Below are 17,565 nucleotides of genomic sequence, written 5' to 3'. Positions count from 1 at the left end.
TGGCAGTCTTGCTGGGTATCCAGTTACGGAAGCAACACATTAACAAGAGAATTCTGAGTAAAACCAAAGTTACTTTCCCTAGTAACTAGTTACTCTGAAAGTAACGAGTAACTTGAAGTAACTGAGTTACTTTTTTAGAGAAGTAACTAGTAATGTAACTAAGTTACTAATTTAAAGTAACTTACCCAACACTGGTGATAGATGAGGACAATGTCAACAAGAGCCTCAACATGAGAAATTGGGTTCGACAAGAAGCAGGCCTGGAGTTTACTCTCTCAGCAGTGATGGGATTTATCTTGTGTCTCTGTGTTACTTTGTAAACAGCAGTGTGCAAACATTTCAACATTCTTGAGATATCAGAGGAGTGGCGGTCTATACCTTTAAGCTGCCCCACCTGTGTGCAAGGTCATGGCAGATATAGAAAACACACACACAGACACACACTTTACCAACCACATTCCTAAGTGCCCGTGATGAGTCTGGGTGAAGTTTAGAGGGAGCAGATAAGGCATGTGGCTACAGGTAGAGCTGCTGCTCTGAGCTGCTACATTCCCACTGAAAGGACAGTGTTTGGGTGTGACTGCAAATCATCCCACTGTCTTGTACAACTCTAAGGCTTAGTCATTTGTAAGCATTAAGTTTGCTCATAATTGTGGGTGTTAACACATTTTTACATGCGTTCCTTTTCGATTGCACATTCTTGCTTGATCTGAAATGCCCAATTAAGTCAGGTTTACTCACCATTACTTAGGTATATGAAATTTAAGAAAGTGCTTTTGACAGAGATGTCAACTAGGTCAGTCCTTAGCTTGAGAATTTGATCTTGTCAAAATCAGTTTCTAAAACCCAAGATCAAACCAGAAAACTGTGGACAGCAGGACTGGAGTTAAAATTACCACTGTGAGCAAATCAAATAATAGAAGTGTAGTTTCCTGTGTGGCTGTTAGCTGTCACTTCAGTGTACTCCTCCTCCACCTCATTCACTTCACAGTTTTCATCAGAACCAACCATCAAACTGATCACCATAATTCTTCTTCAAAATGGTGTTCGACAGTGCAAAAAAGGCTGTACTCCACAAAATAAAAGATTTACAGTACTACTGTCAGATGCTTTCCTTTTTAATCACCAGTCACCCCGATATCTCACCCCAGCTGAGAAACAGCTTCATTCCAGAAGCTGTGAGACTTCTCAATGCATAATGGACATGAACTGTTATTGTAGCACCTTAATCACCACTGACACTTACTGACACCGTCACTTTATCAATGCTGGTCATCATGCACTTTTGTTACTAAAGTATTTATACTTATATTTCTATATCTACACTCCTTTCTGGTACTCAGGTTGTTGCACTCTATTTATTTGTATTACTTTATTACTTGTTATTCTGTTTTTCTGGGTTTTTTGGTTTTGATTTTTATTCTGGTTCTTTGCACTCCCGGACCATGTGTACGTATTGTGTTCCACCTCATGTAAACAGGTGATGCAAATGACAATAAAGCTTCCTTGAATCCTTGAATAGAATCATCAAGTTTACAGTTTCTTACTGTAAAATATTTAAAGTAAAATAATATTTAAAATATTTATGAGACTGGTTGAAATGATAAAAGTTTCCACAATGATTTATAAAATTCAGTTTTGTTATGACCGGCACATAGACCACAGCAAAAAAAACTGAGTCAGTTATTGGGGAGTTTGAATGGTGTTTCTATTAGGCAGAAACACAAGGTAGGAGCAAAAAGGATTAAAAGTTTGATACACGTTGGATTCGGTCCATTTGATGGGATTGTGGCAAAGAGGAAGTGCACTGCATTGGCTCTTCAGTATTAGCTTCATTTAGCGGGAGTGTGACTCTCTGTTAAGGTTCCCATCGCTGCACTATATCTGTTAATCCCTAATACTCGTGTGATGTAACGTTAACTTTAAACATCTCAAACAACCCATAACAGCTTCTTTATTGAGGAACCTTTGACACTAAAGAGCTAGATAAAAACAATAGTAGACTTAAGGGGAAAACGCACATTAAATAGTTCCTTAGGCAGGACAATTTTATATAGCAAATATCAACATAAAATAAACAGAACTTACATTTGCATCTTTGCCTCAGACACACAAAAAACCTCGATGAATGCCTTGAAGGTTAGTGAAGTAAATAAAAGCTTTTGTTTAGTCTTGGTCCATATTCTGCCTCGAAACAGCAAATAATACAAATGAGAATCCCCAAACTTCCTGTGGACTTGTTTATGCTTTCTGGTTAAAAACACTAAGAGGCCAACTTCAGCTATACATGTAACAAGTCTGGGCAAATTTAATCTTGGCTGTTTATCTCACTGTGCTGTGGCTCTTGTTGGCAGTTTATGAAACTGGATGCATATGGACGTTAATGAGATCTGCATACAGTAAGTCTGGGGTATACTGAGTACTAAAGACTTGACATACTAACTACATACTAAGAAAAAGAATGATGAAATTCTGTAATTCCAAAATTACAAGTCGTGGTCTTCACTCGGGAAGCTTTTTTTTAGTTCTTTTTATTTTGCTGTAAGCACACAGGAATGCATAAGAGAGTTGTTTAGACTAGAAGTCTCACCATAAGATCAATGTTACCTGACAGCGAAGCTTGTAACAGAGGGAGACTGAGACCTGTAGACCTGTAATGCATCAAATAAGAGGATCTTTGGTCTGAAGTGGATCTGCACTCCTTGTGAAGGGCTTTGGAAACTCTTCTGATGCAGCAGTGTACCCAGGAGATCAAAGTTTTCATTCTTTGGATACTGTTTCCCCTGCTTATATTTATTACTATACTGCCACCATGTGGCTGAGAAATGGCAGTGTCCGAGTGGAGGCTTGTGTGCTCTCTTCATTTTGGTGGGACGATGTTTGTGCATTTATTCAGTCAAATTGTACAGTACAACTCAGACACAAGGAAATTCACAATGTTTTACAGAGAGATAGAAGGAGCGATTTAAAACAGATAATAGAAATATAAACACAGACATAAGAAGTGACAAGCTGTTTCTCGTGCTCACAGATGTCCATGTTTATATAGTAAAATAAAAGTACCTTTCACTTTGGTTTGCTCTAATTCTGGGTACACAGAGAACACCTATCACTGCTGATCTGAGAGTTCTGCATGTTTTGTAAGGCACAAGTAGATTTGAAAACGTAACTGAGTGATAATGATTTGTTACTTAAAAACTATTATGCATACATTTTAAACAACTTTGTTGGACTTATCTGGACATTTAACAAGAATATTGTATTTTTACAGCAACAAAATTACATTTTTGTGTGATTTTCATACATGGCTGCTTTTATATTTCACATTTATGTAGTTACACTTTATAGAACTTATTTAATGTATTTTTTACTGTGTTGTTCACCCTGTTCTGTTTTTGATATGTCAGTCTAACATGCATTCTTTAGTCTTACATTTAGTACAAATTATTACTCCTAATATAATAATGATAAAAATAATGTTCTCAGTGTGGTTGTGGTATTTTAAATTTAGCTGCAGAATAATCACATCCAAACCAGAGTCTCATAAACCTGTATTTTATTCACTGTATAATACAGAAAATATATAAAATGTTTAAAGAGAGTCATTTTATTATTGCATTAAAAATTATGAGCTCATTTTGAATGTGAATGCAGCAAGATATCTTTAAAAATAGATAGATGCTGCAATGGTATGAATTTCAAAATCCTACATCACCTTATTCTTCAAGTTATTGCATTCACAAGATTTTCAGAAACACTTCAACTTTGACCTGGATCTTGAGGCCGAGGTCACTGAGATGTGATGTCATCCAAGATTTTTAGTAGATACAGTTTGAAACCCAGGTGTCGCTGGCCTGCCCGCCCGGCAGGGTCCTGACAAAACCCCACCAGCCTTGTATGGCTGAGGGTAAAAAGTGTTAGTTTTGAGAGCAAATTTTAATTTAGTATTAGTCATATCTTTTGACAGAAATGTCATTTAGTTGTTGTCAGAATTTAGACATCTGAATTCAAGTGATTAATACCAAGACCAAGGACCATGGCAACAACTCTGTAACACTGCTAATGCCAATAGGCCAAGACTGACATAATCCCTACATCAAATATCTGAATGTAAATGAGGTGTTTTTGAATTAAAGTTCTCTTTAAAGTTATGTAGAAACTGTAGAAATGGGTTGGTATCACTTTCCTTTCCAGACTATATGACCCAAAGGTGCATTGTTTTATTATTTTCATTACTAAGATTATATTACAAGTGTTTGGATAATGAACTGTGCATGTTTAATTCAAGTGTGGTTGCATGATTAAGTATTCTCATTCTGATTCTGATGGCAAAGAAAATAGCCTACCGTGTAAGATATTTAAAATAATGACAAAACATTGATATTTTCATATCATTATTTTGTCCTAAGGTATAATGAATGAAATGTAATTAATATTTATTTTGTGTCCTACAATGTGAAACTGCATCAGCTGCATCGGATATAATCTGTGAGATGCCCTGTGGCTAATGATCACAAGATAAATTTAAGGAACTGCTCTGCAAAAATCCTAAAATTATAGAATCTTGGAATATTGCCAACCTTTGCATCCTTCACTAGTATGAAGTAGCCCTGTAGTAGTGCAGTAGTACATTATTTATTAATACTCCATACACACCTGTAATGAAAAGGTCCCTTTAACACAAAAAAATAATAAATATAATAATAATATAATAAATACAATAATATATGTATATATATAATATAATATAATATAATAATAAAGATAACCAAATTTTAATTGCTAATTAATAATTCATTAATTTTAATTAAGGGACTGATGCAAAGGATCAGCCAGAAAGTGTAAATGGGGAAAAAAAATGCATTTTCTTGCCAACAGAGGTGATGTGGAGAGAAGGATCAGTTGCTACAAGTGTTGGATCATCAAAGTTAATGGTGATGGCTAGCCACTGAAATCCAGTTTTATAATAACCCCACTGCTGCATTAAACTAATACCATCATTATGCTGAAATTCATACTAAATTTAATCTGCAAATGTCACACCTGCACATGTAGTCAACACTTGCAGCACAGACATGTCGGGGGATCTGTGGACACATACATTTGACTCTGAAATATTTTTCTAAAACACAGCCTACTGTTCTACACCTGAAATTACTTTACATTTTCTTACGTTTGTTTTAAAAAATATTTGTTTTTAATTGACCCAGAAACTATCATTAGCTCTATGCCTCTGCCTGCGATAGAATTTTTTTTTTCACTGTTATCATGGCTCTAATGAGCGTTAGCAGCTATGCTAATACTTAACTTAGGTGACCTTACAGATTTTAGTATGATTTAAAGGGAAATAGTTTACTCTCCTTCTTCCAGTAATTAGTTACTGATTACTTTTTTCAAGTAACTTGACCAATACTGCTCGTGATCCTTTCACCACCATGGTTAGCAGTTTACACCTGGGATTTCCACTGTGGCCCAAATGATCAAAGGAACTTGCGACCTCATCAGGGAAACCATGAAAGGCAGTCATATGCCATGCAATACAGAGGAGACATGACAGAAAACTGCCAGGAGCTTTGAGGAACAGTGAAATTCCCAATTGTATAGGTGTACTGGACAGGAAGCACATGATTATACAAGCATCGCTGAACTCCGGCTCTTTGTATTCCAGTTATAAAGGAACATTTTCAATAGTCCTGTTGGTACTTGTGGATGCCACTATAGATTTCTTGCAGTTGAAGTCAGAAGTTTTTGCACCAACAGCGATGGAGGCATCTTTGCCAATTCCCATCCCATTCCATGTCCCACCAGCCTCTCCTCTACCTTCTGCACCAGATTGGCACCAGTGCTATATGTGATTGTGGCTGATGAGGCGTTCCCTATGAAGCCATTTACCACATAAACATACAGAACACTCAACACAACCATACCAAACACACACACTCCTATATACGGCACAGACAAATACACTGCCATACAACACAAACATATGGACATACATACACACACACACACGCCCACAAACGCACAACTTTAGCAAACATTCAACACTCCAAACACGACCAAACTGAGGTTTGTCACATGGGATGTACATGGAATTGGTTCCAGGGAAAAGAGACTTAAAATTACTAACTGATTAAATGACTTTCGTGGAGACATTGTCTCTCTACAGGAGACTCAAGACAGACTTTTAATTCATTTGAAAGCCTGATGCTTAGCCTCGTCCACCCCAGCTGTAAAACTCAGAAACCAGTCTTACTTGTTATCATCTATCGTCCACCTGGGCCTTACACAGAGTTTCTCTCTGATTTCTCAGACTTTTTATCTGATTTAGTGCTCAGCTCAGATAAAATAATTATTGTGGGTGATTTTAACATCCATGTAGATGCTAAAAATGACAGCATCAACATGGCATTTAATCTGTTATTAGACTCAATTGGCTTCTCTCAAAATGTAAAAGAACCCACCCACCACTTTAATCACACTCTAGATCTTGTTTTAACATATGGCATAGAAACTGAACATTTAACAGTGTTTCCTGAAAACCCTCTGCTGTCTGATCATTTCCTGATAACATTTACATTTACAATAATTGATTACACAGCAGTGGAGAGTAGACTTTATCACAGTAGATGTCTTTCTGAAAGTGCTGTAACTAAGTTTAAGAATATAATCCACCCACTGTTATCATCTTCAATGCCCTGAACCAACATAGAGCAGAGCAGCTACCTGAACGCTACTCCAACAGAGGTCGATTATCTTGTTAATAATTTTACCTCCTCACTACGTACGACTCTGGATACTGTAGCTCCTGTGAAAACTAAGGCCTCAAATCCGAAGTACCTGACTCCGTGGTATAATTCTCAAACACGTAGCCTAAAGCAGATAACTCGTAAGCTGGAGAGGAAATGGCGTGTCACAAATTTAGAGGATCATCATTTAGCCTGGAGAAATAGTTTGTTGCTTTATAAGAAAGCCCTCCGCAAAGCCAGAACATCTTACTATTCGTCACTGATTGAAGAAAATAAGAACAACCCCAGGTTTCTCTTCAGCACTGTAGCCAGGCTGACAAACAGTCAGAGCTCTATTGAGCCAACCATCCCTTTAACGCTAACTAGTAATGACTTCATGAACTTCTTCACAAATAAAATTTTAATCATTAGAGAAAAAATTACTAATAATCATCCCACAGATGTAATATTATCTACAGCTACTTTTAGTACCATTGATATTCATTTAGACTCTTTTTCTCCAATTGATCTTTCTGAGTTAACTTCAATAATTACTTCGTCCAAACCATCAACGTGTCTTTTAGACCCCATTCCTACAAAACTGCTCAAAGAAGTCCTGCCAATAATTAATGCTCCAATCTTAAATATGATCAACCTATCTCTAATAATCGGCTATGTACCACAGGCCTTCCAGCTGGCTGTAGTTAAACCTTTATTTAAAAAGCCATCTCTAGACCCAGCAGTCTTAGCTAATTATAGGCCAATCTCCAACCTTCCTTTCATATCAAAAATCCTTGAAAGAGTAGTTGTCAAACAGCTAACAGATCATCTGCAGAGGAATGGCTTATTTGAAGAGTTTCAGTCAGGTTTCAGAGCTCATCACAGCACAGAAACAGCTTTAGTGAAGGTTACAAATGATCTTCTTATGGCCTCTGACAGTGGACTCATCTCTGTGCTTGTCCTGCTAGACCTCAGTGCAGCGTTCAATACCGTTGACCATAATATTCTATTAGAGCGATTAGAACATGCTGTAGGTATTACAGGTACTGTACTGCAGTGGTTTGTATCATATTTATCTAATTTGATAAATTCTCCAATTTGTTCAATTTGTTTGTAAATGGAGAGTCCTCTTCACACACTAAGGTCAATTATGGTGTTCCACAGGGTTCAGTGCTAGGACCAATTCTGTTTACATTCAGCCCGTTCTCACTCCCGAGGCGTAACATCCTGACGTTTTGTCACGTCCTGCGGCGTTCCTGAGGAACGCGAAAGGTGACCTTCCACATTGTTATGGTACGCGGCGGGTTCCAGCCCTGTATTGCAGCCCTAAACCTAACCTTATCCCTAAGCCTAACCATAACCTTATTTGTAACCTTAACCATAACCTTATGCCTAACCATAACCTTATTCCTAACCTTAACCATAACCGTGTCCCTACGCCTAAACCTAACCTTATCCCTAAACCTAACCATAACCGTATCCCTAAGCCTAAACCTAACCTTATGCCTAAACCTAACCATGACCTTATTCCTTACCTTAACCAGCACTTTAATGACGTGAAATAGTGTTTTCCCAAGCGATTTTAAGGGAAAAAGCGAAGATGTGTAGATTGAGTCCAAACGGTTCTCATGTGTCCGCAGTTTTCCAATGTCGTCACGTAGGAACGCGTTGGGTGCCCGAAAACGTAATATGTTGATGATTTGTCGCCTAGCGTAAAATGTTACGCTTTGGGAGTGAGAACGTGTTGTTACATTATACATGCTTCCATTAGGCAGTATCATTAGAAGACATAGTATACATTTTCACTGCTATGCAGATGAGACCTAACTCTATCTATCCATGAAGCCAGGTAACACACACCAATTAGTTAAACTGCAGGAATGTCTTAAACAGGGGCGATTTTAGCCCATTAATCAAAGCACCCCCAAAGATTTCTTACCCTTTTTTTCAATATTTGCTGTTTGTGGGACACGCTACTAAAAATATAAAAAGCATACAGTACGTAATTGAGATGGAACATTTTAACAACAAAAGTATAGATAACCCCTCCCCCCTCCCAAAGTGGTTTGTTCCAGCTCACCTCTCCCCTGCTCTGGCTCTAGCTCCGTTGCTGCCAGAGCGATGGTGGCTGAGACGCAGCGGAGCGGAGGTGGAAGCACCTGCCTTAAAACAGGACATATTAGCTGCATTTAACCTTCAGTTACTCTTTATATAGTTAGGTAGCAGTCAGGCCATGTTTCTTTTTAGCTGAAAAACATTACACCAGGTAACCTGCTGTGTTGAAAACGTGTTTCCCGACTATGTTTGCTACCCTACAATCCGTCCTGCTCTGTAGTAACATCAGCGACATTTGACCATCCTGTTGCTCCCATTTAAATGTATATAGCCTATTTAAAATCTAAAACTTAACATTGTCCGTAGCCTGCTGTTGTTACCACCGTCCTGTTTGAAATGTAATGAGAGAAACTGGTTATTTTGTCCTATGTGTATGTGCCGATATTGAACCCAAGGTACTAACTGGCTGGATGCCCATTAACCTTATAACTCCTTGTGTGTGTACAGAGAGACAGCCAGGTTCATAATGGATATGAGGAAGTTTTTTCAAAAAAAGGAGCCACATTTAGGTATAAGTGTAAGATCAAATGATCCCCCAATAAAGGATAATGTTGGATAAGTGTTTCAATATTTATATCTTTTATTAGATGTACATGACGTTTGGTTATTTGCCTTTTGGTTGAAAGTACACTGAGAGACGACTTTTTTTATTAGTGATCTTAATAGTATTTTTTTTAATCTAATTGAATACAATCTATTTGTGTATGATTGTCAGTCCAAAGAAAGAGAGAGGAAAGAGGGGAACCTGAGGAGAAAGTACAAGGTCAGGAAGAACCAGGTAAGAAAACAGACAGGGAATACTAACAGGCAAAACAGAAACTGTTAAACTGGCAAAGAAAAAAAAAACTAATTTTACTCATACAATCTGGAAGTTGTTTTCTCCCTATATTAAAGCTGCTATACAGAATCTGCAAAACAAACTGGGTTGTCAGCCCTGGCACTGCATTACCATATTGAAATTCAGTCAGAGGAAGTCACGGTTGCCAAAAACTTCTTGAGGCTCAAGAGTGAGGCTGGTGCCATTCCAGATATGTTAACATTGTACAATCTTCTGGATAATCAGATCTTCCCCACACTGAAAACTGTTATTCAGGTTGCCCTAACAAACCCAGTTAGCAGCGAGAAACGCATTAACTTGGTGAAATAAAGCGTTTTGCTACAACTTCATGAAGATAGCTCTAACTTTTGATAGAAGACTCAGACACATGCAATTATGGCTTTGCCTTGTAGAATTCAGCATCCCCGTGCTGGGGAAATAGGTTTTGCAGCTGTTTGAGCAAAGCTTTTCAAGTTATTCACAAAATGAAAACCTATACTCTGTTTTGGGCGAGAACTCCATTTAAATGCATGTAATAGCAAGAAACGCATTAACTTGGTGAAATAAAGCGTTTTGCTACAACTTCATGATCTAATGTCGATGGAATCAGCCAGCAGCACAGGCCCTGGTGTGGTAAAGATAGCCTCTGCCAGAAGCACAGGCGCTGGTGTATTGTGGATGGCTTCAGCCAGCAACACAGTCCTGGTGAAATGTAGTTGGCCTTAGCAAGCAGCACATGCCATTGTGTGGTGAAGATTGCCTCACAGGAATCTCTGGCCTTGGTATATTGTGGATGGCTTCAGCCAGCATCACAGGCCCTGGTGTTATGTTGATGGCATCAGTCAGCATCACAGGTCCTGGTATGGTGAAGATGGCGTCACAGGAAGCACTGACCCTTGTGTAATTTGGATGGCATCAGCCAGCAACACAGGCCAGTGTGAAATGTGTATGGCATCAGCCAGCAACACAGGCCCTGGTGTGGTGAAGATGGCCTCACCCCGAAGCAAAGGCCCTGGTGTGGTGAAGATGGCCTCACAGGAAGCACTGGCCCTGGCGTAATGTGGATGGAAACAGCCAGCACCACAGGCCTTGGTGTGGTGAACATTTCCTACACCAGAAGCACAGGCACTGGTCTAATGTGGATGGCTTCAGCCAGCAGCACAGGCCCTGGTGAAATGTAGTTGGCCTCAGCTAGCAACACAGGCCCTGGTGAAATCTATTTGGCCTCAGTCAGCAGCACAGGCCCTGATGACATGTAGTTGGCCTAATCCAGAATCACATGCCATGGGTAAATGTGACCCTGGTGTAGAATTTGAAGGCCTCAGCCTTAAGCACAGGCTCTGGTGTAATGTGGATGGCATCAGCCAGCACCACAGGTCCTGGTTTGGTGAAGACGGCCTCAGCCAGCACCACAACCCCTGGTGTAATGTGGTTGGCCTTAGCCAAAAGCACTGACCCTGTTATCGTGCAGATGGCCTAAGAGGAAGCACTGGCCCTCGTGTAAAGTGGTTGGCATCAGCCAGCAACACAGGCCCTGGTGTGGTGAAGATGGCCTAACCCAGAAGCAAAGGCCCTGGTGTGGTGAAGATGGCCTCACAGGAAGCACTGGACCTTGGGTAATGTGGATGGAATCAGCCAGCACCACAGGCCTTGGTGTGGTGAACATTTCCTACGCCAGAAGCACAGGCACTGGTATAATGTGGATGGCTTCAGCCAGCAGCACAGGCCCTGGTGAAATCTAGTTGACCTCAGTCAGCATCACAGGCCCTGGTGACATGTAGTTGGCCTAATCCAGAATCACATGCCATGGGTAAATGTGGATGGCATCAGGCAGCAGCACAGGCCATGGTGTGGTGAAGATGGCCTCAGCCAGACGCAGAAGCCCTGGTGTGGTGAAGATGGCCTCAGCCAGACGCAAAGGCCCTGGTGTAATGTGGTTGGCATCAGCTAGGAACACAGGGCCCTGGTGAAATGTAGTTGGACTCATCCAGCAACACAGGCCCTGGTGTGGTGAAGATGGCATCACAGGAAGCACAGGCTTGAAGATTTCCTGTAATGTGGATCAGCACAGGCCCTGGTGAAATCTACTTGGCCTCAGTTAACAACACAGGCTCTGGTGACATGTAGTTGGCCTCAGCCAGCAACACAGGCCCTGGTGACATGTAGTTGGCCTCAGCTGGCAACACAGGCCCTGGTGAAATGTAGTTGGCCTCAGACAGCAACACAGGCCAAGGTGACATGTAGTTGGCCTCAGCCAGCAACACAGGCCCTGATGTGGTGAAGATGGCCTCACCCAGAAGCAGAGGCACTGGTGTGGTGAAGATGGCCTCACCCAGAAGCACAGGCCCTGGTGTGGTGAAGATGGCCTCAGCCAGAAGCAGAGACTCTGGTGTGGTGAAGATGGCCTCACAGGAAGTACTGGCCCGGGTGTAATGTTGATGGCCTCACCCAGCAACAGAGGCCCTGGTGTAATGTGAATGGTATAAGCCAGCAACTCATGCCCTGCTGAAATGTGGATGGCATCAGCCAGCACCACAGTCCTTTGTGTGGTGACGATAGCCTCAGGCAGACACAAAAGCCCTGGTGTAATGTGGATGGAATCAGCCAGCATCACAGGCCCTGGTGAAATGTATTTGGCCTCAGCCAGCAACACTGGCCCTGGTGAAATCTATTTGGCCTAAGAGAGCATCACACGCCATGGGTAAATGTGGATGGCATCAGGAAGCACCACAGCTCCCGGTGTGTTGAAGATGGCCTCACAGAAAGAACTGGCCCTGGTGTAATGTGGTTGGCTTCAGCCAGCAACACAGTCCTGGTGTAATGTGGTGTGCCTCAGCCAGCAGCACAGGGCCTCGTGAAATATAGTTGGCCCCAGCAAGCAACACAGCCCCTGGTATAATATGTTTGGCCTCAGCCAGCGCCACAGGCCCTGGTGAAATGTAGTTGGCCTCAGCAAGCAGCACAGTCCCTGGTGACAGTGAGTTGGCAAAAGCCAGAATCACATGTCATGGGTAAATGTGGATGGCATCAGGCAGCAGCACAAGCCCTGGTGTGGTGAAGATGGCCTCAGCAAGACGCAAAGGCCCTGGTGCAATGTGGATGGCATTAGCTAGGAACACAGGGCCCTGGTGAAATGTAGCTGGACTCAGTCAGTAGCACAGGCCCTGGTGACATGTAGTTGGCTTAAGCCAGAAACACACGCCATGGGTAAATGTGGATGGCCTGACTCAGCAGCACAGGCCCTCGCTTGGTGAATATGGCCTCAGCCAGAACCACAAGCCCTGGTGTAATGTACTTTGCCTCAGCTAGCAGCACAGACGCTGGAGTGGCGAATATGGCGTCAAAGGCAGCAAAGGCAGTGGTGTAATGTGGTTGGCATCAGCCAGCAACACAAGCCCTTGTTAAAAGTGGATGGTATCAGCCAGCATCACAGGTCCAGGTGTAATGTGGTTGGCCTGAGCCAGAAGCACTGACCCTGGTATCGTGCAGATGGCCTAAGAGGAAGCACTGGACCTGGTGTAATTTGGATGGCATCAGTCAGCACCACAGTCCCTGGTGTGGTGAAGATTTCCTACGCCGAAAGCACAGGCGTTGGTGTAATATGGATGGCTTCAGCCAGCAACACTGGCCCTGGTGAAATCTATTTGGCCTAAGTCAGAAGCACAGGCCCTGGTGACATGTAGTTGGCCTAAGCCAGCATCACACGCCATGGGTAAATGTGGATGGCATCAGGAAGCAGCACAGCTCCTGTTGTGGTGAAGATGGCCTCACAGAAAGAACTGGCCCTGGTGTAATGTGGTGTGCCTCAGCCAGCAGCACAGGCCCTGGTGAAATATAGTTGGCCCCAGCAAGCAACACAGCCCCTGGTATAATATGTTTGGCCTCAGCCAGTGCCACAGGCCCTGGTGAAATGTAGTTGGCCTCAGCAAGCAGCACAGGCCCTGGTGACATTGAGTTGGCAAAAGCCAGAATCACATGCCTTGGGTAAATGTGGATGGCATCACGCAGCAGCACAGGCCCTGGTGTGGTGAAGATGGCCTCAGCAAGACACAAAGGCCCTGGTGCAATGTGGATGGCATTAGCTAGGAACACAGGGCCCTGGTGAAATGTAGTTGGCCTCAGTCAGTAGCACAGGCCCTGGTGACATGTAGTTGGCTTAAGCCAGCATCACAAGCCATGGGTAAATGTGGATGGCCTGACTCAGCAGCACAGGCCCTCGCTTGGTGAATATGGACTCAGCCAGAACCACAAGCCCTGGTGTAATGTAGTTGGTCTCAGCAAGAAGCACAGACGCTGGAGTGGCGAATATGGCGTCAAAGGCAGCAAAGGCCCTGGTGTAATGTGGTTGGCATCAGCCAGCAACACAGGCCCTTGTGAAATGTCGATGGTATCAGCCAGCATCACAGGTCCAGGTGTAATGTGGTTGGACTAAGTCAGCATCACACGCCATGGGTAAATGTGGATGGCATCAGGAAGCAGCACAGCTCCTGTTTTGGTGAAGATGGCCACACAGAAAGAACTGGCCCTGGTGTAATGTGGTTGGCTTCAGCCAGCAACACAGTCCTGGTGTAATGTGGTGTGCCTCAGCCAGCAGCACAGGGCCTCGTGAAATATAGTTGGCCTCAGCAAACAACACATGCCAGTGTGAAATGTGGATGGTATCAGCCAGCAACACAGTCCCTGGCGTGGTGACGATGGCCTCAGCCAGAAGCAGAGGCTCTGGTGTGGTGAAGATCGCCTCACAGGAAGTACTGGCCCGGGTGTAATGTTGATGGACTCACTCAGCAACAGAGGCCCTGGTGTAATGTGGATGGTATAAGCCAGCAACTCATGGCCTGCTGAAATGTGGATGGCATCAGCCAGCAGTACAGGCCCTGGTGAAAAGTAGTTGGCATCAGCCAGCACCACAGGCCCTGGTGTGGTGAAGATGGTCTCACCCGGAATCACATGCCATGGGTAAATGTGGGTGGCATCAGCAAGCAACACAGGCCCTGGTGTAATGTGGTGCGCCTCAGCAAGCAGAAAATGCCCTGATGAAATGTAGTTGGCCTCAGCCAGCAGCACAGGCCATGGTGTGGTGAAGATTTCATACGCCAAATACACAGGCGCTGGTGTAATGTTGTTGGCCTCAGCCAGCAGCACAGGCCCTGCTGAAATCTAGTTGGCCTCAGTCAGCATCACAGGCCTTGGTGACATGTAGTTGGCCTAAGCCAGAATCACATGCCATGGCTAAATGTGGATGGCCTTGGCAGCAGCACAGCTCCTGGTGTGGTGAAGATGGCCTCACCCAGAAGCAGAAGCCCTGGTGTGGAGAAGATGGCCTCAGCCAGAAGCAAAGGCCCTGGTGTAATGTGGACGGCATCAGCTAGGAACACAGGCCCCTGTGAAAGTTAGTTGGACTCATCCAGCAACACAGGCTCTGGTGTGGTGAAGATAGCCTCACCCGGAAGCACAGGCCCTGGTGTGGTGAAGATAGCCTCACCCGGAAGCACAGGCCCTGGTGTGGTGAAGATAGCCTCACCCGGAAGCACGGGCCCTGGTGTGGTGAAGATAGCCTCACCCGGAAGCACGGGCCCTGGTGTGGTGAAGATAGCCTCACCCGGAAGCACGGGCCCTGGTGTGGTGAAGATAGCCTCACCCGGAAGCACGGGCCCTGGTGTGGTGAAGATAGCCTCACCCGGAAGCACGGGCCCTGGTGTGGTGAAGATAGCCTCAGCCGGAAGCACAGGCCCTGGTGTGGTGAAGTTAGCCTCAGCCAGAAGAAAAAGCCCTGGTGTGGTGAAGTTAGCCTCAGCCAGAAGAAAAAGCCCTGGTGTGGTGAAGATGGCCTCACAGTAAGCAATGGCGCTGTTGTAATGTGGATGGTATCAGGTAGCAGCACAGGCCCTGATGTGGTGTAGGTGGCTTCACAGGATGCACTGGCCCTGTTGTAATGTGGACGGCCTAAGCCAGAAGCACTGGCCTTGGTTTAATGTGGATGGCTTCAGTCAGCAGCACAGGCCCTGGTGAAATGTGAATGGCATCAGCCAGCACCACAGGCCCTGGTGTAATGTGGATGGCCTCTGCCAGAACACAGGCCCTGGGATGGTGAATATGGCCTCAAAGGATGCACTGGCCCTGGCTTAATATCGGATGGCCTCAGCCTGAAGGAGAGGTCCTGGTGAAATGTGGATGGAATCAGCCAGCACAACAACACCTGGTGTGGTGAAGACGGCCTCACAGTAAGCAGTGGCCTATGTTTAATGTGGATGGTATCAGGTAGCAGCACAGTCCCTGGTGCTGTGAAGATTGCCTCACAAGAAGCACTGGCCTTGGTGTAATGTGGAAGGCCTCAGCCAGCAGCACAGGACCTTCTGTGGTGAAGATGGCATTAGCCAGCAGCACAGGCCCTGGTGTAATGTGGATGGTATCAGCCAGCAACACATGCCATTTTGAAATGTGGATGGCCTAATCCAGCTTCTGGGTTTAGGATAAAAAGGAAGGTGAGAGAAAAGTTTTATGTTGTCACAGTCACTCATCTAAAGACAGGTTGCTGAATGAAGCAACTGAACATGTTTAAATGTGCAGTTACTGCAGATTTCTGTGCACATGTCATAGCTGTGGATCGCTCGATGTGTTCATGTGTCCTTCAGGTTCTCCAGTTTCTTTAAAGCGCAGGTATGCAGGTTACCTGAACCATGTTTTCTGTTTGTGCATCAAAGTGACATATATATATCATATTGAAGTAACTCATTCAAGGAGCTTCAGTCTTAGGTATTGATTTGGTTATCTTACCGAGTCGTCATCAGTTTCTGCACCAAAGCTTCTCTCAACACAGCCACGGCATAGCTGGAAAAGGTCATTGTTCCAACCTAAACCATACTGCGTAGAGTATTTAGTTCACTTTGTGGCAGTTTCTTTATTTCTTAATGTTTTTTTCTGTTCGTGCCTGGAACTGAGTTGCTTAGTCAGCAGCTCCTTCAGTTCTTGGAGGATGGAGAAGGACGCAGCAGTGACTTCTGAGTTGGCTGCTACTCACTGCGAGATCAGAACTGGGCTGAAGGTGACTCTCAATATAATGCACACCTCTACCTAATCATACGAGCCAAGGTGTGAAAACGGGTGTAGGTCCCAATCAGCTAAGGTTTGGGGTGTTGTGAAACCTAACCCCATCCTATCATGTTATTTATTGGAGTCAAAATTGCCCAGGATGTGAGTGGGCGTTAAGGCTTCTGGGAAGGGTCTCAAAACTGGATTATATATGGCAGACAGTTGGTGTCGTAAGCCACTGCCTCTGTTCAAAGATGGTCGTTCACAGTGGAGATGGCTTCTTTCACTCCTCTTTAAAACCATCTTTCTTCTCTGTCCAAAAATGTGAATGTTGGCATCCTCGAAAGAGTGATCTTTGTCCTTTAGATGCAGATGGACAGCCGAGTCTTCGCCCCTGGATTTGGCTCTTCTATGTTGTGCCATGCGTTTATGAAGTGGCTGTTTGGTCTCTCCAATGTAGAGGTCTGAGCATTGCTTGCTACACTGTACAGCATACACTACATTGTTAACTTTGTGTGCGTTATAGTAGTTTAGATTTCCTGCATTTGGTTGGTGATAATTTCAAACCCTATATAACACACATAGTACAGCTTTTCTACAGTGTTCTTGGAAAGGCACATGGAGTTATGTCATAGCCACTTAAATGAAACAATACACTTATGGCATTTGTGTGAAAATTACTGTCCCCCTTAAAGGGAAAGCCTAGCTCTGGAAATTCTGCTTTAAAGACTGATTGCTGAATATGAGTGATCAGTTTTATGTATTATACTCATCCTGTATTCTTATTAATATTCCTCTCACTTAGAAACTGATCAAACCGATGGCAGCCTTGGAGCTGCTACTTTGTAAACAGAATAAAATGTTATCCAGGTTTGT

This window comes from Oreochromis niloticus, linkage group LG5, assembly GCF_001858045.2.
Source record: "Oreochromis niloticus isolate F11D_XX linkage group LG5, O_niloticus_UMD_NMBU, whole genome shotgun sequence".
Taxonomy (NCBI): domain Eukaryota; kingdom Metazoa; phylum Chordata; class Actinopteri; order Cichliformes; family Cichlidae; genus Oreochromis; species Oreochromis niloticus.
The sequence above is the reverse complement of the archived record's forward strand: the minus strand, read 5'-3'. Positions refer to the sequence as shown.